This window comes from Triticum urartu, chromosome 7, assembly GCF_003073215.2.
Source record: "Triticum urartu cultivar G1812 chromosome 7, Tu2.1, whole genome shotgun sequence".
Lineage (NCBI taxonomy): Eukaryota > Viridiplantae > Streptophyta > Magnoliopsida > Poales > Poaceae > Triticum > Triticum urartu.
In genome coordinates, this window is record NC_053028.1 from 47,812,129 (window position 1) to 47,840,056 (window position 27,928).

The following is a 27,928-nucleotide window of genomic DNA, read 5'->3' on the forward strand; positions in this document are numbered from 1 at the left end:
AAACATTGGTGACCCCAGGAGGAAACGGTGCTAAGCGCGTGGACCTATGCAGAATGAGTATCAACCAATGGATAATGGAGTTTAATTGTTAAACAATAGCAATTTTGTCTCATGCAAGAGCCTGGCTAGTACTCCAAGGAACCGCACCACGCGAGCGTTCGCAACTGCCACGTTCGGGTTGTGCTTGGCTCTTCGCCTCTTCGAGAAGATGAACAATAATGATTACTCCTACTTCTACAGTATCGAATGCACCGCTGCATGTCCGTCCACCTCGTGCGGGAGGGATAGCGAAAGCTTCAACTTACTGCTCCTGCCTTTGCGTCCATGACAGGTGGGCCCAATAGGTGGTTGGCCCTCCTGTCATGCATCCAAAGGCAGGTGCAGTTAAGGCACCGGAGCTCAGTCCTCGAGGGAGAGGGCGTTGTAGTAATGAAATTTCTCGATCTTGTACGAGTTGACGAAGATATGGGTTGCTTGCTTGCTAGGGTTGCTCACTACGTATATATAGGCCGGAGACTCCGCGCTTGATTGCTAGGGTTGCTCTATTCACACACTCTCATTCTCTCCAGATTTAAACAAGATAGGGGTAGTAACACTGTCTTTCTCCCTTCAAAAAACACTGGCTTTCTATCCTCACCACTGGTTACAGATCCGGACGTATCCCCCTCCGTCGGTGAAGGGGAGGAGGGGCAGCGTTTAGGCCGTCGTCGACAGCAAGGGAGGAGACCCATTGCCGGCCGCACCGTTATCTCTGGCCGAGCGCCGGCGCGGGAGGTCCTCTGATCCCTTCGTCGTTGCCTGTGGGCGGATCCGGCCTCCCGCCGCCCACCTATCCACATCCCGACGACCTTCAGGTATATCTTCGTTCGAAACCGCCTTAGCTCTACTTCCCCAGCTCGCTACGTCGTTGCATGTGCATCATTTTCTACCTCTCAGCCCCTCTCGATTGGATGGTCCAACGTCACGTATTTTTTCTTCTATTGTTAGAGGTAAAGCTACTTCATGGAGTCGAATCTTGTACTCCCTCCGTCCGAAAATACTTGTCATTGAAATGGATGTATCTAGATGTATTTTAGTTCGAGACACATCCATTTTGATGACAAGTAATTCCGGACGGAGGGAGTACTTGGTTCAAACAAGAAATAAAGTGGGCGTTGGGAAATTTAGTATGTACATCCAGTGGCGGAGCTAGCACAGGATCATTGGGAGGGGCAATGGAAAAATATGGCTTTATGAAGGGGTAAAAGTCCCTATTTTTCTCAATCTATGCCATCTTAAAAAGAATTCTTCACAAAAGCTACCAGGTTTGGGGGGCCCACAGCCCCCTCAGCCATACACATAGCTCCGCCTGTGTGTACATCGGACTTGGTACAAACAGGAAGGAAAGGGGGTGAAAGTAGTACAGACTGGTCATCCAACCGGTCTCTTGGTAGAAAAGGGAAATATAGGGGTAACGCTGTACACAGTGGTATGACCAGGACTAGATTTGCTATCCACACATAGGAGTAGGTGGCTAGAGTGAACAAAAATGGGACCAACCCAGATATGTTTCTTGGATGTTTGTTTCTCGGGGCAACAAACTATGAATCACCACTTTATGCCCCTGTTTACGTACATGGTGCTGGACTGCTGGTGCACCCACTGTTATAAGCCATGACAAGTTTAGCCAAATGTTTTTGCCTGTAATTGTTTGAGACTCTGACTATTTCCTCTGTGCCTTTTTGTGCAAACAGGGATATCCAATTCACCTGGTTGCTGTTGTGACCTTTTGGTGCACTGCACAAAACTCTTCTTGAAAGGAGTGACTTTTGTGTTGTTTAACTGGAATGTCAGAATGGAAAAGTTGGTTCATTTTGGTGGAACTGCACAAAGGGAGATCTGTGTTCCAATCCTCATCATCCATATTGGCGCCATAACCTTCCTTTAGGTAAGAATGATATTTAATGCATGTGTTCATCTCTATTTTCCGACTGCCATGAGAAAATAATGCTGTTTTTTACTGGTACACTTGTACTCCCTCACTGACAAAACCAATTATGAACTAGAAGGCCAATCATGTACTTGGTTTCACCAACTGGTGAGGAGAAAGAGAAACAGCGCATGAAGAGGAAGAAGAAGAAGAAGAAACAGTGCCAAGGCGACCTTGCTGAAGCCAGAGGCCTCAGTCGAGGCCATTCAAGGGCTCCGGCAACGACTACCTTACATGTGAGACGATCCTCCAGGGAGCCCTTCCACTTCTGCTGTCCCACTTAATTAATTAGGAGTACTTAAGTACCACTAATTTATTACTGCCTAATTTTCCTGTTGGAGTTAAACAAATATTTAGTAGGACCCTATGCTGAATCATGTACGTGTGTATGTTTGTCTATGGAGGTGAATCATGTGGTGGAGCAGGGAGGGAATATTATTAGTGTCATGACATAATAGTGCTATTGTTTTGCATGTCAATTTATTGCCATTGGTTCAATGAGGCAATGTTTTGCGTATTGTCCATCATGAATTTGATGCTACTGGTTGAGTAATATGCTAATGTCTTCCTATCCTTTCTCACTAAGCTAATGAAGGTTTCACCTTGTTCCTACTTGTGCAAACAGGGATCATGTTGTGCCAATCATACATTAAATGGAACTACACAAGACAATACAATGAACTGTATCCCAGCCAGTGCTTTAACTCTGCTGGAAGTTCTTGATAATCTTTCGATATAATCTCAGCACTCGTAAACAAGAGTGATTTCAACCATACATTTGAAGTGCACAAAAATATATACTATTGTGTGATTCCAGTGAGTGCTTTATCATCTCTTATGGGACTACATGAATAAGCTTTTTTTTTCTGAGGTTGGTACGGGCCTAAGGCCTTCATCCATATTAGTTTGCTGTCATCTCTATTTGTATCGTGCTACTGTCATGAGAAACTCCTTTATCTTTACACGTTAAAGTTTTGCAACCTATGATAAATGGCAATGCTTTGAGTGTTGAGTTGAGCTAATTGGCACTGATTAAATAAACTAGTACCTCTCTTTAAGCAAGACTACTATGTTGCTAACTTTACCCATTAAGATAATGAGGGTGCTTCTATTAGTTAGTGTATGTTTCATAAACTAGTCCCACTATTACAGTAATCTCACTCTCTCAATATATGTGCCAACAGGGATGCTCGATTTTGGTGGAACTGCACAAAAACTTCGGGTGCTTCATTGCCTCGACAGCTTCTGTCCTTTACTGTCAGTTGCTAAACTCCGCATGCTTTCTTCCTTTGTTGTCAGTCGCTTGGCTTATCTCGGCTTCCAGTCAAAGGAAATAGTAATTGATATGCCACCTCACAAAGGTTGGTACTGGTCTTTATCCCGATTATTGTGCCTGTCATATGTATTGATTTGGTATTGTGCTACTGTTAGCCGATTTCATAAAGGAGTAATTTGGAGCCTGAACTCGCAGGAAAATCATTACATCAGGTGATTTCAGTAGAACTGCACAAAATGATCAGATGGACAGGTACTTATGCTGCTGCTATGTACTCCAAAGATCACTCAGACAAGCATCGATGTTGACAAGAAGTGCCTATATTCATTCGAGTATCAACCTATGTCAACCAATTGTCAAACTCCAAGTGTTAGGAGAGTGAACGCCAAAAATATTGCTTGGTGCATAGCCCAGAAAAACGCAGTCCAGTCTTTGGTCCCAACTTGTGCCTTTTGGTTATCGGCACATATGGTAGCGAACTATATGGCATGGAGTCTAAAGATTCCAGACAAGTTGGTTGACACGTATATTCATTTGGCACTTAATCAGTCTGCACGCCAAGGATGCTCCATTTCAGTTGAACTGCACAAAAAATTTAGGTGGTTCATTTTCTCAATTGCCTCCTTTCTCGTCTTCAATGTAGAATTTTGGCGAGATATAGGACCAAGATAACCTAGTAAACTGGTTGGATGAAAGTAGTGGCCAAGTTGCTCAAACCTCCCTGGGAACGAGGCCACTATTTGAGGATAAACCTACAAGCAAAGTTCAGATTGTCTGTGCTGCCTCTTATGTACTCGAAAGTTTACTCGTACAAGAACTAATTTTAGCAAGAAGTACCTCCGATTGAACTCCATTTACCAGTCTATACCCTAGGTAATTAAAGTTCGTCCATGGATCATATTGGCTGTGATCTCAATCATTTGGATGCATAAACATACTGAACATGCGTATATCTGAATCTTTTTGTAAATTATGTATGAATATTGTCGTGTGATCTATCAATCATTTCGATGTATAGATATGCTGAGCTTGTGTATATATGAATCTTTTGAGTTGTTGATTGTGAATGTTGGCTATGGATATGAACGTGTCCTGTGAACCTGAGTTTGATATGAATGTTTACCTTTTCCATTGTATTTGTGTGTGAACTTGTTAGTATGCCTACTGTTGGGGTATAAAACGCAGGTCTCTTATAAAAGTAATGCCGTGTACAATTTATGTTTTCCCTTCTAACCACCGCGGCTGTGCTGCCGCGCACCCGAACCAGTGAAGTTTCCCACTCCTCTCCATCTGCGACTCCACTGCAGCTTAATAAATAATAACGTCTTCGGTTTTAGCCCGGCTTTCCGTAGATTAACCAGGCAATTCTCCTCTTCTTAATTAATCGATGAGGCAATTCTTTTGCCTCCGTTTTGAAAAAAAATTGTAACGTCTAACTGAGCCAGTTAGTTAGATGCGTACACTTGGTGTAGTAGGATCTTTGTTTAGTTTGATGCATACACTTGTTCTTTTTTGGTAGCCCTTTTGTAATGATGGCTGATGTTTGGTTTGGAAGAGAGAGCTGCGTCTTCACTCTTCTGGCCTGCTTACTGCTTCTGTTGCACCCCCAGCCCTGGTTGCTGCTGCTGCTGTTTTCAATGTACAATCAGTAGTATATTTCGTCTGTTGGTTGAATAAATGTGTTGTTAGAACGACAAACACAATGTTTTGGAAGTCGTTGCACGGTTCGATCCTTTAGTGCCCCGTACCGTACGTAGCGCATACTATTTATCGTACGGAACACATTTTTTTAAAACTCGGAACACATTTTCCACTTGTTGATAACATGCAGCCCACTGATAAAGGCCCAATAGAGAAGCCCATAATTAACTGGAAGGGAGGCTCTCACATGAATCCGGCCCAGGTACATGCTCATGGTCCCCTAAACATAAATAAGTAAATAAATAAATAAATAAAGCTAAATGCTCATGCACCAGTTCTTTGGGAAAATAGGTAGCCCAGTATTTCTTTTTGAAGAATACCCAAGCTAGGCCTATTTGTTTTCTCCGAATTACGGGGCTGCAAATCTTTCAACACGAGGAGGGATACATTCCAGCCTGGCTTAAGAGTATGGTCAATGTCTGTTAAAAGTAATATCAAAAGGGGTTGAAAATTCCAAAAAAAATTATAGCAAATGGGATATAAGTTTCTTTTTTTTGTTTTTGTTCTTCATTGTTATCTTATACGTATTTCATTGGATTTAACATGACATAGTACTAATTTATTTTTAAATTTGCTTTAGTATGGCTAATAATTTTTGGATTAAGAATATTTCGTTCCCTAGCAAAAATTTGCGAATTTTCAAAATTTCCCACATATTTAGTTACTTTTTTGACCCTGGTACTGACCAGAAAATGGCCAGCAATTCTAAAAATGGATAATGGACTGCAATAAATTCCATATGAATTAGAAAATGAGTAAAAATTATAAAAATAATAGCAAATGGGCTGTACACACCACAGATTTCGAGGCTGACTTATTTACGCAGGGCTTTGTTAGTGAACACACGATTCTAGCAGCAGTTAGTTTTGGATGTCCATCCAACGGCCGACGTGCCTCTTCAATCTCTGATCTTCCTGCTCCAGCCGCCTAAACTAGCGCCGACGGGACTGCCTGCTCCCTCCTCTTGTGGCCCGCTGTGATGCCGCGTAGGCTTCCCCGGCCCACCCTACTCCCTCCGCTGGCCTGGCCGCACGCAATCAACTGCCTCCTTATTACGCAAAAAAAATGATTCCTCCCACTGACATCTGGAGTGCACCGGTTGGGAGGCTGACCTGTGGGCCTACTAAGTTGACGCGTACGCAGGGCTTGTCAACTTAGTCAACAAACGATTCTAGCAGCAGTAACCGTTGGATTTGAATCGAACGGTCCTGCTGCTTCTTCAATCGTTGCTCTTCTTGCACCAGCCGCCCAAACCAGCGCAGGGAGACCGCCCGCTCCTGTCTCCCGTGGCCGGCTGTGCTGCCGATGAGGCCTCATCGCCCCCTACTACTCCCACCGCTAGCCAGGCCCTGCGGTGACGGCAGCTCACACCGCAGCCGAACCAGTGAACCCTCGTACTCCTCTCCGCGTGGGCATCCACTGTCGCGTATTCCCCGGCTCCGCGTCGTCCCCTTCCTAGGCCTCGCCGTCATCCATCGCCTTGGTGCTCTCGGCGCGGCGTGGTCAACGTGGTCAATGACATTCCATCGGAAGAGTACTATACGTGGAGAGGCTGACAGCTGGGTCCACGGCCACAGCCCAGTTTTTTTGTGATTTGCCAAGTAAGTCGCTTTGTCAGGCCTGTTGGGCTGCAAATCTTTCAAGACGAGGAGAGCTTTCATTCGGCTGGCCGAGAAAATGGCCCATCAGTAATGAGAAATGGGATGTATATTTTTAAAACACATCAAGCTGGAAATTAGTTTCAAATATCTTTTCTTCATTTCGAGATTTGAAATTACATTAATTTTTATGCGTGGAGAATTTGTTGGATTTTATATTGATATACATTTATTTTTAAAATCAGTTTGAATGTGATTCGAAATTTCGGGATTAAAAACAGTTCGGACCGCACCGAAATATGCAAAATTTCGTATAATTTTTTAACCGTGGCCACAATATGGGCTGTAATGCTAACAAAAAGAATATGGGCTCCAAAAAAACATTAATAATTAGCAAATGGGCTGTAAATTATTAGAAATAATGGGAGATGGGTTGTATGCTGTTTTCCACAGATTTGAGGCTTTCCTAAAAAAAGGTTGACGCACAAGCAGTGATTGTTGGATGGCCATCCAACGGCCGTCGTGCTTCTTCAATCTCTGCTCTTCCTGCTCCAGCCGCTCAAACAGGCGCCGGCGGGACTGCCTGCTCCCTCCTCCCCGCGGCCGGCTCTGCTGCTGCGCAGGCCTCACCGCCTCACCGTACTCCCATCGCTGGCCTAGCCATCCCTCTACTCACCCACACCTGCTGTTATTCTCCGGCGACGGTAGGTGAACCAATAAATCCTCGTACAGTCGTACTCCCCTCCACGTGGGAAACAACTGCCGAGTCTTCCCTGCCTCCGTGTCGTTCCCTTCCTAGGCCTCACCGTCGTCCACTGCCCTGGTGCTCTCGGCGCGGCCTGGTCAACGTGGTCAATGACCGACATGCGTCTGAAGTGGACTGTACGTGGAGAGGCCGACAGCTGGGTCCATGAGCGCACGCAAGGAAATGCCTCCTTATTACGCGCAAAATAATGATACCTCCACCTGACATCAGGGACCCACCGAAAGGGCCTCTGTATTTCGCGAAAGAAACGTTACCGCCGCTGACAGCTCAGACCCACCAGCTATATCTTCGCACGCAAGGAAGTGCCTCCTTATTACGCTCAAAAAAATGAATACCCCCCTGCTCGCTGGGACCCACCTTGGTGGGAGGCCGACTTGTGGGCCTACTAAGTTGACGGGAACGGAGGGCTTTGTCAACTTAGTCAATATGCACGATTCTAGCTCCAATGACCATACGATGTCCATCCAACGGCCATAGTGCTTCTTCAACCTCTGGTCTTCTTGCTCCAGCCGCCCAAACCAGCGCCGGTCGTGCCTCGTGCTCCTGCCTCCCGTGGCCGGCTGTGATGCGGCGGAGGCCTCACCGCCCCCTACTACTCCCACCGCTGGCCAGGCCATCCCTCTACTCACCCACACCCCTTGTTATTCTGCGGCAACGGCAACCTCACACCGCAGCGAACCAGTGAACCCTCGTACTCATCTATGCGTGGGCATCCACTGCCACGTCTTCCCCGGCTCCGCGTCGTCCCCTTCCTAGGCCTCGCCGTCGTCCACCGCCCTGGTGCTCTTGGCGCGGCGTGGTCAACGTGGTCAAGGAACGGCTTCCAGCGGACGTGGACTATACGTGGAGAGGCTGACAGCTGGGTCCACGGCCGCAGCAAGGAAGTGCCTCCTTATTACGTGCAAAATAATTATTCCTCCACCTGACAGCGGGACCCACCGGACGGGCCATCGTATTTCGTGAAAAAAACGTTCCCCCCTGACTGTTGGGACCCACCAGCTACATCTTCGCATGCAAGGAAGTGCGTCTAGGCAAAAAAACGATTCACCCCCCTGACTGCTGTGACCGACCAGCTACATCTTCATAGGCAAGGAAGTGCCCGACAGTCGGGACCCACCTGGCCGAAGCATACATAGCGTTGTCATTCTGGTCGCGAACGTGTACGTACATACTGGTCGATGTAGAGGCGCGCACGTGTCATAGTAGAGGTGCGCACGTGTCGTAGTAGAGGCGCGCACGTAGCATTTACACGTACGTACAGCGGCCAGGGTGCAAGAAAGAAAATACGGCCACGTATGTGTACATATGGGCGGGGTCTCGAATGCCTACTCGCGCATACGTACGGCCAGGGCTCGTGTACATGGCTGGGTCGGAACGGAGAAACAACATCGTCGTCGTGTTCATGGGGAGCCAACGAAATGCGTCGTGTTCATGGGGAGGCAACGGAATGCGTCGTGTTCATCGGGAGGGCTTGGACGGAACAGACGATGGAAACGAGGCCTGGCGTACCACAGAACGGAGGAAACGGCCTTGTGTTCGACCGGCCACGTTTGAAACGGGATCATGTTCATCGGGAGGGGTCTGGCGTACCGCAAAACGGAGGAAACAGACCTCCTACGGTCGAAACGGGGGTCCTGTTGATCGGGAGGGGTGTGGCGTACCGCAAAATGGAGGAAACGGACTTGTGTTGGAGCGCTACAGTCGAAACGGGGGTCCTGTTCATCGGGAGGGGTGTGGCATACCGCAAAACGGGACTCCACGGGATACTGTTCATCTCCATCGTCGACTCCCTCCAGCCTCCACGACCTACTGTTCATCCACCGTCGACCTCCTCCAGCCTCCACCTGCGACTGTTCATCCACGGGCTCCTGTTCATCTAGCCTCCACTGCGCGCTACTCCACCGGCTACTGTTCAACCACCCCTCCACCGTCTACTGTTCATCCAGCCCTCCACACCACGGGGTCCTGTTCAACCACCCCTCCACGGGCACCCCTCCACCGTCTACTGTTCATCCAGCCCTCCACACCAGGGGGTCCTGTTCAACCACCCCTCCACCGTCTACTGTTCATCCAGCCCTCCACACCACGGGGTCCTGTTCATCCACCCCTCCACGGGCACCCCTCCACCGTCTATTGTTCATCCAGCCCTCCACCACACCACGGGGTCCTGTTCATCCAGAGGAAACGCCACCTCTCACTGTTCATCCAACCCCCCCCCCCCCCCCCCCCCCCCCCCCGCAATGCTCACTATTCATCCCATCGATCGGCTTCAGTTAGCAGCAGTAGAAAAGGAATCGCTCGATCGAGTTCAGTTAACAGCCATCGATCGATCGCTCGGGTTCAGTAATGCGTAGCCTACAGTGCAATCGCTCGGGTTCAGTTAGAGCCCAACGCCTCGCTCGGATGACAGCCCTCACTTCTACCATGGTTTTTTCCGTCATGGACAGCCCAAAGAATGTCATGCAGCTGCGTCTCCGGCCCGCCCAGGACGAAAAGCCCATTTTCTGTCATGATATTTTGTCATAGAAGTAGGAGCCCACCACATCTATGATGATACCGGGTTTTGTCCCAATTATCGTCATAGAAGTGTCATATGTATGACAGAAAAAAATTAGTTCGGCCCAAAATGTCACGGATGTTTCTTTTTTTTGTAATGCAAGACAATCCGATCAGACTCGGAATCCCGGTTACAAGACATCTCGACAATGGTAAAACAAGTCCAGCAAGACCACCCGCTGTGCCGACAAATCCCGATAGGAGCTACACATATCTCGTTCTCAGGGCACACCGGATGAACACTACGTACAACTAAAACCAACCCTCAAGTTTCCCCGAGGTGGCGCTGCAAGTGGCTCTGTTTTGGACCAACACTCAAAGGAGCACTGGCCCGGGGGTTTAAATAAAGATGACCCTTGAGTCCGCGAAACCCAAGGGAAAAAGAGGCTAGGTGGCGAATGGTAAAACCAAGGTTGGGCCTTGCTGGAGGAGTTTTATTCAAGGCAAACTGTCAAGGGGTTCCCATTATAACCCAATCGTGTAAGGAACGCAAAATCAAGGAACATAACACCGGTATGACGGAAACTAGGGCGGCAAGAGTGGAACAAAACACCAGGCATAAGGCCGAGCCTTCCACCCTTTACCAAGTATATAGACGCATTAAAGTAGACAAAATATAATAATGATATCCCAACAATAAACATGTTCCAACAAGGAACAAACTCCAAATCTTCACCTGCAACTAGCAACGCTATAAGAGGGGCTGAGCAAAGCGGTAACATAGCCAAACAATGGTTTGCTAGGACAAGGTGGGTTAGAGGTTTGACATGGCAATATGGGAGGCATGATAAGAAAGTGGTAGGTATCGTAGCATAGGCATAGCAATAGAGAGAGCATCTAGCAAGCAAAGATAGAAGTGATTTCGAGGGTATGGTCATCTTGCCTGCAAAGTTCTCCGAGTTTATGTTAGCTTGATCCTCGTAAGCGTACTCAACGGGCTCCTCGATCACGTACTCGTCTCCCGGCTCTACCCAAAGCAAGAACACAAGCAAAAGGAGACACAATCAACCACGTGCAATACACAAGCAACATGATGCAAAACATGGCATGATATGCGGGATGTGATATGTGATGCGTATGCATGTTTCGGAAAGGAATGATTGAACCTGGCCTCAACTTGTAAAACCAAGAGTGCCACTGGAAAGGGGAGTTGATTTTGGTTGAAATCGATATAAAGATCACCGGAATCGGATGCACTTTTTGCAAATGGCAAGCAAAACAAATATGGCACCGATCTGCGATTAACAGCACGAGGCCATCTAAATGCATCAAGAACAACATGCTAAATATGGAAGGGATCCACTCAAGATGCTTGACAAAAGATGAACACTGAGCTACGACTAATACCCTCAATAGCAGGCTCAAACAGGCATGGCAAAAGAGCAAAAGATAACAGGTTACAGACTTAGAGAAAATAACAACCTATCAGGAATTTAACATCAGGAAGCAAAGTTTAGAGCAAGATAACAACATGCTACAGGAACATATCATGGCAAAGCAAGGCATGGCATGAATCTACTCAAAACATACAACAAAAGTCCCTTACTGACCATAAGCCAAAAGGGATCATAAAATACAATGGCAACCATGTGAACATAGCAATTATCGTTAACAGATTCAGAGTTAGTAGAAAACTAGAACATGGCAAAACAAATATTAAGTAGGCATGTTTATGAGCTCGATGCACTCACCACAAGGCATTGCATGACAAACTAAGCATACACCCAGCAAGTAGACATGGCATAGAAGCTAACCGTGGCAAGAACAACAACATAGCATGCATGGATCAACCACAACAACCTCGGCAAAAATGCTTAACATGTAAACATTCTGCCAGGAACATTTTATAGCAAAAGTAGAGCTCGATTGAGTCAAGCTAGGGTGCTCCATGAATGCAAACAAAGAAATGGATGGATAGAGCACCACAATATCTACAAAACATCCTTACTGATCATGCTCAAAAGAGGCATGGATCACTCTGTAGCAACAAGGATACATGGCATAAAAATATTGATAGGACAAAGACTTAGAATATTTCTAAGTCCCTGAAATCAGCAACATTACGAGAGCTACTTTGCATGCTTGTGCTAGTCACCACAGAGATCACAAAAAATACATGGCATACACCCCTGTAAAGATGGCATGGCATACTTCAAAACTCATGTAGGGCTCAAGTTCATAGGAGGCACACATTAATCATGGCAAAAATGACAAATGTCCAATTACCGAGATGAATCTAAAACTAACAGAAACTAGCACTCTTCCAACAGCATTTAGGGCATCAAGATAAGCTCAAATGAACATGATACAATGAGATGAAATGAAGTACTCGTTGAGACAAACAATTTGACATGCTACACGCCCAAAATGGAGCTACGGATGCAGAGATATGATGCGAAGAAAACTGCATAAAATTACTAGGGGAGAGGGAAGAAGTCAACCGATCCGGATCTAGGGTTCACTGTAGCTGTCGAATGCACGCGATCCGAGGCAGGTTCATGCTCGCCGGAGGAGAGTGGTGGTCGCCGGAGGAGAGTGGGCAGGCGAGGGGGCGGCGGATCCGGGCGGCTTCCGGCGAGAGGAGACGGCGGTGCGGCGCTGCGGAGGCGAGGGGCGCGCGGCTACGTCGACGAGGAAGGGCGGCGGCTCGGCGTCGACGAGCTTGGACGGCAGCCGGAGCGGATCAGGGAGGCGCGGGTCGAGGAGGAAGACGGCGGGGCGCGAGGGGCGCGCGGCTTCGGGCCGGGGAGGGCCGGCGATGGGCCCCACGGGCCCTGGTGACGCGGTGAAGTGGGGCGCGTGGGCGGACGAACCCCAGCGCGACACGTGGTGGCGGCGGGGCGGAGTGGACGTGTCCGGCCGGCCGGGATTTTGTCCCGCGGCGGGTGGAGAGGGAGGGGTGTAGGGTTTTGTCCGAATTTGGAATGGGAGGACCTTTTTATAGGTAGGAGGAGCTAGGAGGCTCCAAATTGAGCACGATTTGCGGCCACGCGGTCATGATCGAACGGCCTAGATGATGGAGGGGGTTTTGGTGGGTTTTGGGCCACTTTGGAGAGATGTTGGGCTGCAACACACACGAGGCCTTCTCGGTTCCTCGGTTAACCGTTGGAGTATCAAACGAAGTCCAAATGGCACGTAACTTGACAGGCGGTCTGTTGGTAGTAAACCAAGGCCGCTTGGCAAGTCTCGGTCCAATCCGAAATTTTTTAATACCCACACACGAAAAGAGGTAGAAAGGGACACCAGAGGACATAGGAGCGCCGGAATGCAAAACGGACAACGGGGAAAAAGCTCGGATGCATGAGACGAACACGTATGAAAATGCAATGCACATGTTGACATGATATGAGATGCATGACAAAGACAAAAGCACACGAAGACAAAAACCTGACAACGAGGAAATATTATAACTTAGTGCCGGAAATGGCAAGAGTTGGAATACAAATATGGAAAGTTACATATGGGGTGTTACAACACTCCACCACTACGAAAGGATCTCGTCCCGAGATCTAGGACTGGAAAAACTCCGGGTATTCGGAACGGAGGTGGTCCTCGTGTTCCTAGGTGGCTTCACGGTCGGAATGATGTGACCACTTGACTTTCAGGAATTTGATAGACTTGTTGCGAGTCTTGCGCTCAGTTTCTTCAAGAATAGCAACTGGGTGCTCATGATAAGACAGGTCTTCTTGGAGATCAATATCTTCAAAGTTGACGGTGCGGTCAGGAGTCTTGAAACACTTGCGGAGTTGAGACACATGAAACACGTCGTGCACATTTGCAAAGTTGGATGGAAGCTCAAATTGATAGGCGAGATCGCCTCTTTTGCCAATGATTTTGAAAGGACCCACGTATCTAGGGCAAGCTTCCCTTTGATACCAAAGCGACGAGTACCTTTCATTGGAGAGACGCGGAGGTAGACATGGTCTCCGATCTCGAAAGCCAAGTCACGATGCTTGCTATCATAGTAACTCTTCTGGCGCGATTGCGCGGCTTTGAGATTTTCACGAATGACTTGGCACATTTCTTCACCCTCTGTGATCAAGTCATTGCCAAGAAGTTGGCGTTCACCAGTCTCTGACCAGTTAAGAGGAGTACATCACTTTCTACCATAGAGAATCTCGAATGGGGCCTTGCCTGAACTTGCTTGGACGCTGTTGTTGTAGGAGAACTCGGCATATGGAAGACAATATTCCCACTTCATACCGAAAGAGATGACACATGCCCTGAGCATATCTTCAAGAATTTGATTTATTCGCTCGACTTGGCCACTAGTTTGAGGATGAAAAGCTGTGCTGAAGCGAATGTTGGTGCCCTTAGCCTTTTGAAAAGAATCCCAGAACTTGGAGGTAAAGATGCTTCCATGATCTGAAGATATCAACTGCGGAATGCCGTGCAGAGAGACAATCCTAGAGGTATATAGCTCTGCCAACTGAGCTGCTGTGATAGATTCTTTGATAGGAAGAAAATGAGCCACTTTGGTGAGCTTGTCGATGACAACGAAGATAGCATCATTGCCACGCTTGGACTTTGGAAATCTAGTCATGAAGTCCATCTCAATGTGGTCAAACTTCCATTCTAGAATTGAGCAATCTCATTGGTGTTCTGCTTTCACTCTTCTACAGCATCACATTCATTAACGAACTGAGCAATCTCGCGCTTCATTTGAGTCCACCAATACGACTGCTTGAGGTCCTGTACATCTTTGTACTTCCAGGGTGAATAGAGAGGAGTGAATTGTGAGCTTCGTTCATAATGACTTTACGAAGGTCACCCTTAGGAACAACAATGTGATCCTCGAAGAACAGAGTATCCTTGTCATCAAGGCGATAGCACTTGTACTTGGGTTGACTCTTGGCAATCCCAATCTTCACCTTCTTCACCATAGCATCAAGTTGAGCCTCGCGAATCTGATCCTCCAAAGTAGGAGAGACTTGGAGGTTGGCAAGAAATCCTTGAGGAACAACTTGAAGATTTGAGTTTGCGGAAAGCTTCACAAAGCTCTGGTTGGTAAGGCTTGAGAATCAGACTGTTGTAGTAAGCCTTCCTGCTCAATGCATCAACAATTACATTGGCCTTGCCTGGAGTATATTCAATACTCGGATTATACTCTTGAATCATTTCGACCCAACGAGTCTGCCTGAGGTTGAGGTTTGGCTGAGTGAAGATGTACTTGAGACTCTTGTGATCGGTGAAGATGTCCACTTTTCTTCCCAACAAGAGATGTCTCCATATTAAAAGAGCATGGACAACTGCCGCCAACTCGAGGTCATGAGTCGGGTAGTTCTTTTCATTGGGCTTCAACCGGCGAGAGGTATAGGCCACAACTTTCTTCTCTTGCATCAACACTGCACCAAGACCTTGAAGGGAAGCATCACAGAAAACCTCAAACGGTTTGGATTCATCGGGAGGAGTCAGAACTGGAGCAGTGACTAACTTCTCTTTCAGGGTGTGGAAAGTGATGTCACATTCAGGCGACCAGACGTACTTCACATGCTTCTGCAGGGGGTTGGAAAGAGGCTTTGCGATCTTAGAGAAGTTCTTTGACAATAGCTTGCAAGCCCAAGGAAGCTGCGGAATTGCTTCACATTCTGAGGTGGTTCCCAATTCACAATTGCAGACACCTTCTCAGGATTAACAGCTATGCCCTTGGCAGAGATGATATGCCCAAGGTAGAGAACCTCATCGAGTTAAAACTCGCACTTTAAAAACTTTGCATAAAACTGATGTTCTCTGAGTTTATCTAGCACCAATCTCAAATGCTTGGCATGATCCTCCTTGTTCTTGGAAAAGACCAGAATGTCATCGAGGTAGACCAAGACGAAGTCATTTGTGTAGGCATTGAAGATGAAGTTCATCATGTGAGAGAATGTTGGAGGGGCGTTGACGAGGCCGAAAGACATGAGAGTGTATTCATATGAACCATAGCTTGTTCTGAATGCTATCTTGGGGATATCTTCTTCACGAATGCGAATCTGATGATAGCCCATATGAAGATCAAGCTTGGAGAATACTTGAGCACCTTTGAGTTGTTCGAAAAGCTCATTGATGTTGGGAAGTGGGTACTTGTTCTTTATGTTCTTCTTGTTCAATGGACGTAGTCGACACAAAGTCGGTCCGTTCCATCCTTCTTCTTGACGAAAAGAACACCACAACCCCATGGAGAAGAACTTGGTCGGATGAGACCCATACGCTCTTGAATATCGAGTTGCTTCTTTAGCTCCTTCAACTCTTCAGGTCCAAGCTTGTAAGGACATTTGCAAACAGGTTTCGTGCCAGGCTCAAGATCGATGACGAATTCAACTAGCCGGTGCGGAGGCATTCCTGGAAGCTCTTTTGGAAAGACATCTTGATATTCACAAACGACTGGAATCTGAGAGATGGCATCCAGCTCGCCCTTCTCGTTGAGAGAAAACAGTCGAATGGTATCATCACGAGCGGCAAAGACGATTACATCCTCAGACGAATGTGTCAATTGAATCTGCCTGGCGGCACAATCAAGCGAGCCTTGTACTTAGAAAGCTAGTCCATTCCGAGAATAAGATCAATATCCGAGTTACCAAGGACCATTGGAGAAGACAGAAACTTATATTCGCCCAACGTGATAGTAAGATCCGGGATGCAATTGTTGGAAGTCATTTGCTTGCCCAGGGACACAATCTTCAACGGGAAAGGAATCTTTTCGGTCACAAATTCATGCTTGGCAACAAATGGTCTTGAAATAAAAGAAAGTGATGCACTAGTGTGAAAAAGAAGTTTTGCTGGAACATCGTTAACAGGAAGGTTACCCATGATAACTTCTGACGAGTCCTCTGCCTGAGCTGCGTTCATCATGTTGACCTTGGCGTGCTTGGGGTTATGCTTGACCACCGCGGTGCTAGCAGATCTCACAGGAGGAGGAGGAAGACGCCTCTGATTGAAGCATTTGTTGGCATAGTGACCCTTCTGCTGACACTTGTTGCACGTGACCTTCGAGAGCGGACGGTGATACGGAGCACTTGATCTTGGAGCATGAGACGAAGTCTTGTTCTGAAAGCCTGGGTTGGGTGGGTGGGAAGAGAAGATCCATTGCCACCTTTTCTCTTCTACTGATAAGGCTGACGGAATGGAGGAGGAGGCAACCAATATGTTTGCTGTCTTGGAAGCATCGCACTTGAGCTGAGCAGTCTCTTGTTTCAGTGCCATATTGTAGAACTCATCATACTTCTGCGGCTCGAAAAGCACGAGAGCTAGTTGGAGATTTTCTTTGAGGCCACCTCTGAACTGATAAATCATGCTCTTCTCGTCGGGGACGTCCTGCTTGGCAAAACGAGCGAGCTTCTGGAACATGATGTTATACTGGTAAACAGACAAGCTGCCTTGCTTCAGGTTGCGGAACTCCTCACGCTTGCTCTCAACAACACTCTGAGGAATGTGGTGAGCTTTGAAGTCTTGACGGAATTCATCCCAGGTAATCACACGACCTCCTCTGGAATCTTTGTATTGCTGATACCATTCCTGCAGCTTGGTCTTTGAGTTGGAACGAGGCAAACTTGACAAAGTCCTCAGGCCTGACGTTGCTGCACTCGAAATGCTTGCAGATATCCACGAGCCAATCATCAGCGTCTGTTGCCTCGACACAGTTGCTGAAGGTCTTTGGCTGGTTTGCGAGGAACTGGTTGAGTGTAGCAAACTGATTCTGATTGTTGCCATGGCCTTGATTCCCTTGGTTGCGCTCTTGCAAGAGTTGCATGATCAGCTGCGTGTTGGCATTGGTAGCGGCCATCACAGCTTGCCATGCCTGAGGTGGAGGTGGGCGGTTCAGGATTCTGACGCGTTGGAGGAGCCATCCTGAAGAGGGTGACATCCGTTAGCATCTTGACAGACATATATTCAAGCTGAATCAAATGGATCGAAATTGCAACATATAGTCTTAACATCCGAACAAAATGAACGAATGCATTCCAATTGAAATGGTCACACTTCCATAAATTGAGAAGCCACTTAGATAGAGGTAGAAGAATAAAACAACAAGGTACGGACAAGAACAAATACTTGGTGAGGATTACCCAATCACAAACCAAATATCCGCGGAAGAAATACTAGAGCTACATGAATTCCCACCTATGAAACTCCCGAAATTTTCCCGGTTATGCAATCAGGTGTTGGGGATACAGGGGAAGCATAATATCTCACCCAAAGCTAGCAAATCCTACATCCAGCTGTATCCATCCTTCAACACATAACCAAGAAACCTTCGGAAATCATTTACCTCAACCTTCGAAAAGCATCCGTTATACGAGTTATGGCAATACTCCCGAACTCCCGCCCCAGTACTGGGTGGCGTCGAGGTTATCTCACCAACAACTGCATAAAAGAGATTTTCGAATGTCGGCAAAACTCAGGTATTCCAGAATTGCAACGATAAAATTGTGACGACAACACCTCGGAGCTCAAATCCCTGGGACACTGCCACAACCCCTAAATGTCAGGAGGCACCAAGAACAATGTTCTCGTCCCAAAACCATCAGAACGATTCCAAGATTACCCGCGTGATCCTAAAAAAATATGTGAAATTTGAGAAGAGAAGAGTCAAAACTCTACGTCAGGTGCCCTCACCAGAGCGACGAAGGGATCAGGAGTAAAAAAAGAATTCCTTACTCTCAGATATATATAATCCTAAATTGACTCAAAAATTTTTCTAGACTCAACACGCCAGCCGATTCAATCAAGCAGGGATCCTAAGTCGGGAAGGCTTCTGATTACCAACTTGTAAAGCCCGATGCGCTATATCTCCACGTGTCGAAGCACGACTTAGAGGCATAACGCATTGTAAGCAATGTCGCAAGTGAGAGGTAATCTTCACACAAACCCATGTAATGATAAGAAAAGATACATTAGTTGGCTTACACTCGCCACGTCAACACATGCATAAATATAACATTACATTCATCCAGATACAATTCAAGGTCCGACTACGGAAGCCAAAATAAAGACAACCCAAATGCGAAAAAGTCCCCGAATCCGCCCCAACGGCACCAATACTGATCGTCTGGAAAGGAAATGTAGTATCGTCCTGAGTCCTCATCGAACTCCCACTTGAGCTCAGTCGAATCACCTGGAGCGGTATCATCGGTCCCTGCATCTGGTTTTGGAAGTAATATGTGAGTCACGGGGACTCAGCAATCTCACACCCTCGCGATCAAGACTATTTAAGCTTATAGGAAGGGTAAAAGTATGAGGTGGAGCTGAAGCAAGCACTAGCATATATGGTGGCTAACATACGCAAATGAGAGCGAGAAGAGAAGGCAAAGGCATGGTCGAGAAACTATGATCAAGAAGTGATCCTTGAACAACCTATGATCAAGCATAACCCGAGACCGTGTTCTCTTCCCAGACTCCGCCGAAAAGAGACCATCACGGCCACACACTCTGTTGATTCATTTTAATTAAGTTAAGCTTCAGGTTTTCTACAACCGGACATTAACAAATTACCATCTGCCCATAACCGCGGGCACGTCTTTCGAAAGTTCAAATCCTTGCTTGGGTGTCCCAACTTAGCCCATCACAAGCTCTCACGGTCAACGAAGGATATTCCTTCTCCCAACTCCCAAGACAATCCGATTAGACTCGGAATCCCGGTTACAAGAAATCTCGACAATGGTAAAACAAGTCCAGCAAGACCACCCGCTGTGCCGTCAAATCCTGATAGGAGCTGCACATATCTCGTTCTCAGGGCACACTGGATGAACACTAGGTACAACTAAAACCAACCCTCAAGTTTCCTTGAGGTGGCGCTGCAAGTGGCTCTGTTTTGGACCAACACTCAGAGGAGCACTGGCTCGGGGGTTTAAATAAAGTTGACCCTTGAGTCCACGGAACCCAAGGGAAAAAGAGGCTAGGTGGCGAATGGTAAAACCAAGTTGGGCCTTGCTGGAGGAGTTTTATTCAAGGCGAACTGTCAAGGTGTTCCCTTTCTAACCCAACCGTGTAAGGAACACAAAATCAAGGAACATAACACCGGTATGACAGAAACTAGGGTGGCAAGAGTGGAACAAAACACCAGGCATAAGGCCGAGCCTTCCACCCTTGACCAAGTATATATATACATTAAAGTAGATGTGATATAATAATGATATCCCAACAATAAACTTGTTCCAACAAGGAACAAACTCCAAATCTTCACCTGCAACTAGCAACGCTATAAGAGGGGCAGAGCAAAGCGGTAACATAGCCAAACAATGGTTTGCTAGGACAAGGTGGGTTAGAGGTTTGACATGGCAATATGGAAGGCATGATAAGAAAGTGGTAGGTATCGTAGCATAGGCATAGCAATAGAGCGAGCATCTAGCAAGCAAAGATAGAAGTGATTTCGAGGGTATGGTCATCTTGCATGCAAAGTTCTCCGAGTTGACGTTAGCTTGATCCTCGTAAGCGTACTCAACGGGCTCCTCGATCACGTACTCGTCTCCCAGCTCTACCCAAAGAAAGAACACAAGCAAAAGGTGACACAATCAACCACGTGCAATGCACAAGCAACATGAAAAGAGGTAGAAAGGGACACCGGAGGACATAGGAGCGCCGGAATGCAAAACGGACAACAAGGAAAAAGCTCGGATGCATGAGACGAACATGTATGCAAATGCAAAGCACATGATGACATGATATGAGATGCATGACAAAGACAAAAGCACATGAAGACAAAAACCCGACAACGAGGAAATATCATAACTTAGTGCCAGAAATGGCAAGAGTTGGAATACAAATATGGCAAGTTACATACGTGGTGTTACATAGTGTCATTGACAGAGTTCTTCAATCACTGCCACCAAGCTACAAAAGCTTCGTGATGAACTATCATATGTAAGGGATGGATAAGACAATTCCCGAGCTCTTCGCAATGCTAAAGGCTGCAGAGGTAGAAATCAAGAAGGAGCATCAAGTGTTGATGGTCAAGAAGACCACTAGTTTCAAGAAGAAGGGTAAAGGGAAAAAGGGGAACTTCAAGAAGAACGGCAAGCAAGTTGCTGCTCAAGTGAAGAAGCCCAAGTCTGGACCTAAGCCTGAGACTCAGTGCTTCTAGTGCGAAGGGACTTGTCACTAGAAGTGGAACTGCCCCAAGTATTTGGCGGATAAGAAGGATGGCAATGTGAAAGGTATATTTGATATACAAGTTATTGATGTGTACCTTACTAATGCTCGCAGTAGCGCCTGGGTATTTGATACTAGTTCTGTTGCTCATATTTGGAACTCGAAACAGGGGCTACGGATTAAGCGAAGATTGGCTAAGGACGCGGTTACGATGCGCATGGGAAATGGTTCCAAAGTCGATGTGATCGCGGTCGGCACGCTATCTCTACATCTACCTTCGGGATTAGTATTAGACCTGTATAATTGTTATTTGGTGCCAGCGTTAAGCATGAACACTATATTTGGATCTTGTTTGAAGCAAGACAGTTATTCATTTAAATCAGAGAATAATGGTTGTTTTATTTATATGAGTAATATATTTTATGGTCATGCACCATTGATGAGTGGTCTATTTTTATTGAATCTCGATAGTAGTGATACACATATTCATAGTATTGAAGCCAAAAGATATAAGTTTAATAATGATGGTGCAACTTATTTGTGGCACTGCCGTTTAGGTCATATTGGTGTAAAGCGCGTGAAGAAACTCCATGTTGATGGGCTTTTGGGATCACTTGGTTATGAATCACTTGATGCTTGCGAACCATGCCTCATAGGAAGGATGACTAAGACTCCATTCTTCGGTACAATGGAGCGAGCAACAGACTTGTTGGAAATAATACATACTGATGTAGGCGGTTCGATGAGTGTTGATGCTCGCAGCGGGTGTCGGTGTCAAAACCGGCGGATCTTGGGTAGGGGGTCCCGAACTATGCGTCTAAGGCGGATGGTAACAGGAGGCAGGGGACACGATGTTTACCCAGGTTCGGGCCCTCTTGATGGAGGTAATACCCTACGTCCTGCTTGATTGTTCTTGATAATATGAGTAGTACAAGAGTTGATCTACCACGAGATCGAAGAGGCTAAACCCTAGAAGCTAGCCTATGGTATGATTGTTGTTGTTTCTACGGACTAAACCCTCCGGTTTATATAGACACCAGAGGGGGCTAGGGTTACACAGAGTCGGTTACAAGGAAGGAGATCTACATATCCGTATTGCCAAGCTTGCCTTCCACGCTAAGGAGAGTCCCATCCGGACACGGGACGAAGTCTTCAATCTTGTATCTTCATAGTCCACAGTCCGGCCAAAGGATATAGTCCAGCTGTCCGGATACCCCCTAATCCAGGACTCCCTCAGTAGCCCCTGAACCAGGCTTCAATGACGATGAGTTTGGCGCGCAGATTGTCTTCGGCATTGCAAGGTGGGTTCCTCCTCCGAATACTTCATAGAAGATTTTGAACACGAGGATCGTGTCCGGCTCTGCAAAACAAGTTCCACATACAATCATAGAGAGAATAATATTCTCACAAATCTAATCTGCCGACGCATTCCGTAGCGTGACATTACACCACAGCCAGGTCACCATCCAAATCGTTTTTCAAAACCAACCTCAGCATGTTTCGCGAGGCAGTTTCCTTGGCACGTCTTGTCGAAGCAGAGATCGTGTCCCCTTATTACGGGATTCCCATCAATAGGGACGTGGGTAACCCAACCGCGCCATCAATTACGACGCTTGGGGGATAAGCGAGTTTTATCAGGCTGGTGGGGCGCATAAATTAGTCCGCCCTTATAATGGGATAAGAGTTCACCTTTTTCTACCCATGCCTTCTTCCTTCTTGCTCATCCATTCTCGCGCACTCGAGCTCCAGCGCCCAAGTCCACATCCTTCTCCTCAACCCTCTCCAAACATGTCCGGAGCGAGAGGCAAGTGGATGGTCTCCTCCGTTACGGAGGGAGACATCCAAAACCTGCGCGGGGACGGATACTTAGCCGCGGATATCGCGCATCGGCAGCCAGCCGCGGGGCAGATCGTCCCTAACCCGGAACCACACGAAAGGGTGGTTTTCCTCACCCACTTCGTCCGCTGACTGGGGTTTCCCCTCCATCCATTCGTCCGCGGCCTTATGTTCTATTATGGGCTGGACTTCCATGATCTGGCCCCGAATTTTATCCTCAACATCTCGGCGTTCATCGTCGTCTGCGAGGCTTTCCTCCACATCCGGCCCCAATTCGGCCTATGGCTGAAGACCTTCAATGTCAAACGGAAGGTAGTAGGCGGCCAACAAGCGGAATGCGGCGGAGCCATGGTGGGCAAAATGCCCAACATTACATGGCTTGAGGGCTCCTACGTGGAGACCATAAAAGGGTGGCAATCGGGGTGGTTCTACATCACCGAGCCGCACGACACCAACTGGGCGGCGGTCCCCGAGTTTCGATCCGGAGTCCCCACTCGGCTCACTTCCTGGAAGAAGAAGGGCTTGTCCTAGGGCTCATCGGTGGAGCTGGACGGACTCCAAAAGTGTATCCGAGATATGATAGGCAAGAAACTCAAGCTTGTCAACATAGTCCAGGTCACGCGCTTCCGTCGGATCCTCCCGTGTCAACAACAGGCTTTCAACTTATGGGAGTTCGACCCGGCCCAGCACCAGACTCTATGTGAGCTATTCGACACGATGTATAAGGGCGTTTGGAAGGTGTTGTTCAAGGGCGCCGAGGTCCCCCCTTCCCTTACCGAGGACCGCGGGCTAAGCGCGAAGTGCCCTGCGAATCCGGTAAGTTCTGTACATCTGGTAGGGTATTTATTTCCCATAGCTTAACCATGTGCGGGGTCTGAGCTCCCGTGCCTTTGACAGGACTGGGTGGAGACATCAGAGCAGATTAACTGTCCAGCCCCACTGCCCGAAGACCCTGCAGACGCTCTCCTGACGGAGATGCGGACTCCGGCTCCTTATGAGGTGCCGGAGAAGAAGATCAAGAAGAAGGCCATAGGAACCCGAAAGAGTTCCCGGCGCCAGGTGGTATCGGACTCATCGTCTGATAACTCCGAGACGCACTCCTCCCATAAAAACAAGGAGGAGGAAGATGAAGATTCTCCCCTCCAGCCGGGGGAGATAAGAAAAGGAAGGCCGCCCAAACCGGGGAGGCCAAAGGGTCCAAGAAGGGAAGGACTCTCCTTCCGGACTGTTCCACCACCGCTGCCGACAAGGAAGATGAGTGGTTACTCAGTGCCAAGCCCCTGGCGAAGTCGTAAGTATTCGGATACCAGAGTAACTCATAGCATACTTTTATTGCACTGCTTCTCCTAACGTCGAATATGATCATGCAGTCCGCCCCGAGCCCGTATCAACGTATCCTCATCGGACGGTTCTTTGGACTCGTCGGATATGAATAGTGATACACTTCCAACCGCCTCCTCTCCTCGCCCTACGGACAATGTCGAGGTATTGTATCAAGAGGCACCGAGCCGGGGGAGATAGTCCCGGAGGCGCCTCAAGGCGACCTTCCGGACTCCAGGCGCAAAGGGAGCAAGACTCCCAAGGGCTCCAAGTTCGGCCCTCAGTCGAACACCGCGCCGGAACCTCCAGTGGTTCCGGACTCCGGCAGGCGGCCCCCTTCCAAGGGGGGCAAGCCGCCCATGCCAGTGACCTCTGTCCATCCAGAGGCACCGGACAACCTGCTGGGAGCGCTTCGCGGCGCTTCCATCGACGAAGAGCACCGCACTATTATGAGTGCGGTGATCAAGAAGGTTCAGTCCGCCAAGAGCGGACTGACTGAAGCCTGTGCAAGCCTTCTAACAAGCTTTGAGGTAAGTATTTAAAATATAGGAAAATATTACCGCATAGACTGTAGCCCCTGATGCTCTGTTTGGTGTTCACAAAGAAAAGCCGAATAGAGGATCAAATAATATCTGCAGGAGTCTAATATAAGTATGTCTGTATGCGTATGCAGGCTTCGCTACTGACCTCTGCCGCACTGACTACGGAGGTCGCCGCACTGAAGCAGAACCTCGAGTGGTCCGAGAAAGAGCTCGGCCTTGCCAAGAGGCAGCTCGAGGAGAATAAATGTAAGTAATACCTTGTCTATATATATATATATATATAAGATGTGGTTGCAAAATGACAGGATCATCATGGATGTGCCAGGGGCCACGACCGAAGTGGCAACCCTAAAGCAAGCGCTAGGCCGAAAACAAAGCGGCCAAGGAGCGCACCAAGCGGGAGAAAAAAGAGGCACAGGTGGGCGAGGTGCAGCAAGAGCTCCAGGCTCTCGTGAAGAAGCACGAGACTTTGGAGCTTGACTCGAAGACGCGAGAGTCCGAGCTTGCTGCGGCCGTCGAGAGCACAAAGCATGCCAAGGCTGAAGCCCAAAAGGCCCTCCAGGAAATTGAGGCGATGAGGAAGATAGCGGCGGGTGAGGCATTCATTATGCAAAGCAAGCATGTGAAAGTAAATTAGTTATTACTTACCCGAGTCCGGAGCTCTCCAGGAGCATTAGCAGATTTGCCCCGCAGTGTGTCGGATGCCGCAAAGTACTATCGGGCCGAGGAGGGAAGCTCGACGGAGAAGTTGTTTTGGTCTCAGTATACTGGGACCGAACACCCAATGCCTGTGAGCGACCAGCTGAAGCAACTGGTCGAGCTAAACAAGGCGGCCAAACAGGCCATGAGGGGCCTTATAGTCCGGATGTGGCCTGGCGACTCCCTTCCCAACAGCTACTTCGGCCTGGTGAGGCGGCTTGTGGATGCCTGCCCACGGCTGGAAGTCATAAAGCGGTCCGTCTGCATCGAAGGTGCACGCCGGGCCTTTGCCCATGCGAAGGTGCACTGGGCCAAGATGGACGCCGAGAAGCTAGTGAAGGAGGGGCCGCCGCAGGGCAAGGAGCATCGCCACCCTGAGATGTATTATGAGGGTGTCCTGAAGGGTGCCCGTCTTGTGGCGGACGAATGTGCGAAGGATGTAATTTTTGAATGAACTTTCTCGTGTGATCCTATATTATGAAAACTTGTTCATGTGTGCTATGCAACGCTTGTTTGAATTTAAAATATTACCTTCTGTGTGGTTGTTTATCAAATCTGAGAGATGGCCAGTCGTCGTCTTCTGCCCCCATGCCACGAGTGCTGGGGTGTTCGGGATAAATATGAGCACTCTTTTCCCCATTGTTGGGTCCTTCGAGGAAGGTGCTCGGCACAATGAACAAGGCAATCGGACTATAATGCTTTATCACTCTCACTTAGCCATAGAAGTCTACAATTTTAAATTTTGGTGAAGCCCCTAGTATTCGGAAGGCCGAATTCAGGGCGCTATACACGCCTAAGCTGGACAAAGCCGACTCCTCACCCTAAGCGGCATAAGTCTTTAGGGACTCGAGACCTCTCGAACAGCGACCAACTCTCGCCTTATCATGACAGTCAGTTTTAGCTTTCTCTACTGAGGTGCTTGCCCAGATGAACCGGGGCACAATCGCAGTAGTTCTCCCAGTGCTACCTTAGCCGATATAGCGGAACGTAAGGTACCAAAACATGGGAGCCGGGCAAACCCAACTATTGACCCAAGACATGATTCGGAGCTAATGCATATAATGCTATAAGTTCGGGGTGCCGCACTGTTGGAAGTGTTCGGACTTCTCACACCGTATTATGGGGTACGCTTAAGCCCCTGGCGTATTGGTCATACCAGAGTGTATGGGTGCTGAATGTCATGAATGAACATATATATATAAAAGAATGGAGAATGCGGTAATAGTCTAGTGCTATGCATTGTTTATTCAAAAAGGTGCGTCGAAGCAGAATGATACAAGTAGTGCGATAAGCAAAAAGTAGGACTATTTGACATGTCCCCTCCGAGGGCAAGCGGGGGGATGGTATTTAAAGCAGGTATTTTACTCGTTATCAGAGACCACCTGGGAGTTCCATGGTGCGACGTAGCTTTCTGCCTCCTTGGTTGTTGTATCGTGTGTCCGGCAATCGTACTGTTGGACAGGGTTTTCAGAGGGTAAAGTCCTGAAAGAGAGAAAAATAATAAAGCGGGAAGCCCCTAGTGCGGTTGAGCCGCGTTTTGGGGCGTGCCGTAGTCGTGCCCCCACCCACCTGTGCCCATGGTATTTTCAAAGCGTAATTATGTATGCGTGGCACGGATTTCGCCGTTTGGCTGGGACTGGGGTGGGGGCCGCATTGCTATGCGAGCTCGGAACGTGCCAGGCGGTCTTGTTGCAGATTACTCCGGGCGCGCTTGATGGTACCCAGGTGTTTAATCACCGAACTGGTGGATTGCCTGAAGAGGCTGCTTTGTGCTTCTGCTGCAAGGGCTGAAGTGTGCTCCTCCGTGCGGAGAGAGCGCTATGTGTTTCCATTGATTGTGATGACCCCCCGAGGTCCTGGCATCTTGAGCTTGAGGTATGCATAATGCGGTACTGCACTGAATCTCGCAAATGTGGTTCGCCCGAGCAGTGCATGATAGCCACTGCGGAACAGGACTATATCGAAGATTAACTCCTCGCTTCGGAAGTTATCCGGGGATCCGAAGACCACTTCCAGTGTGACTGAGCCTTTGCAATGGGACTCTACACCTGGTATGACGCCTTTGAAGGTCGTTTTTGTGGGTTTGATCCTTGAGGGTCTATACCCATTTTGCACACTGTGTCCTGATAAAGCAGGTTCAGGCTGCTGCTGCCGTCCATAAGTACTCGGGTGAGGTGAAATCCGTCGATGATTGGGTCTAGGACTAGTGCGGCGAATCCGCCATGATGGATACTAGTGGGGTGGTCCCTCCGATCGAAGGTGATCGAACAGGAGGACCATGGGTTGAACTTTGGGGCGACTGGCTCCAACGCATATACGTCCCTTAGCGCACGCTTCCGCTCCCTCTTCAGGATGTGGGTTGCGTATATCGTGTTCACCGTCCGCACTTGTGGGGGGAACCTCTTCTGTCCTCCAGTGTTCGGCGGCCGGGGATCCTCCTCATCATCGCTATGTAACCCCTTATCTTTGTTTTCAGCATTTTACTTCCCGGCCTGCTTGAACACCCAACATTCCCTGTTGGTGTGGTTGGCTGGCTTGTCGGGGGTGCCGTGTATTTGACACGAGCGATCGAGTATACGGTCCAAACTGGACGGGCCC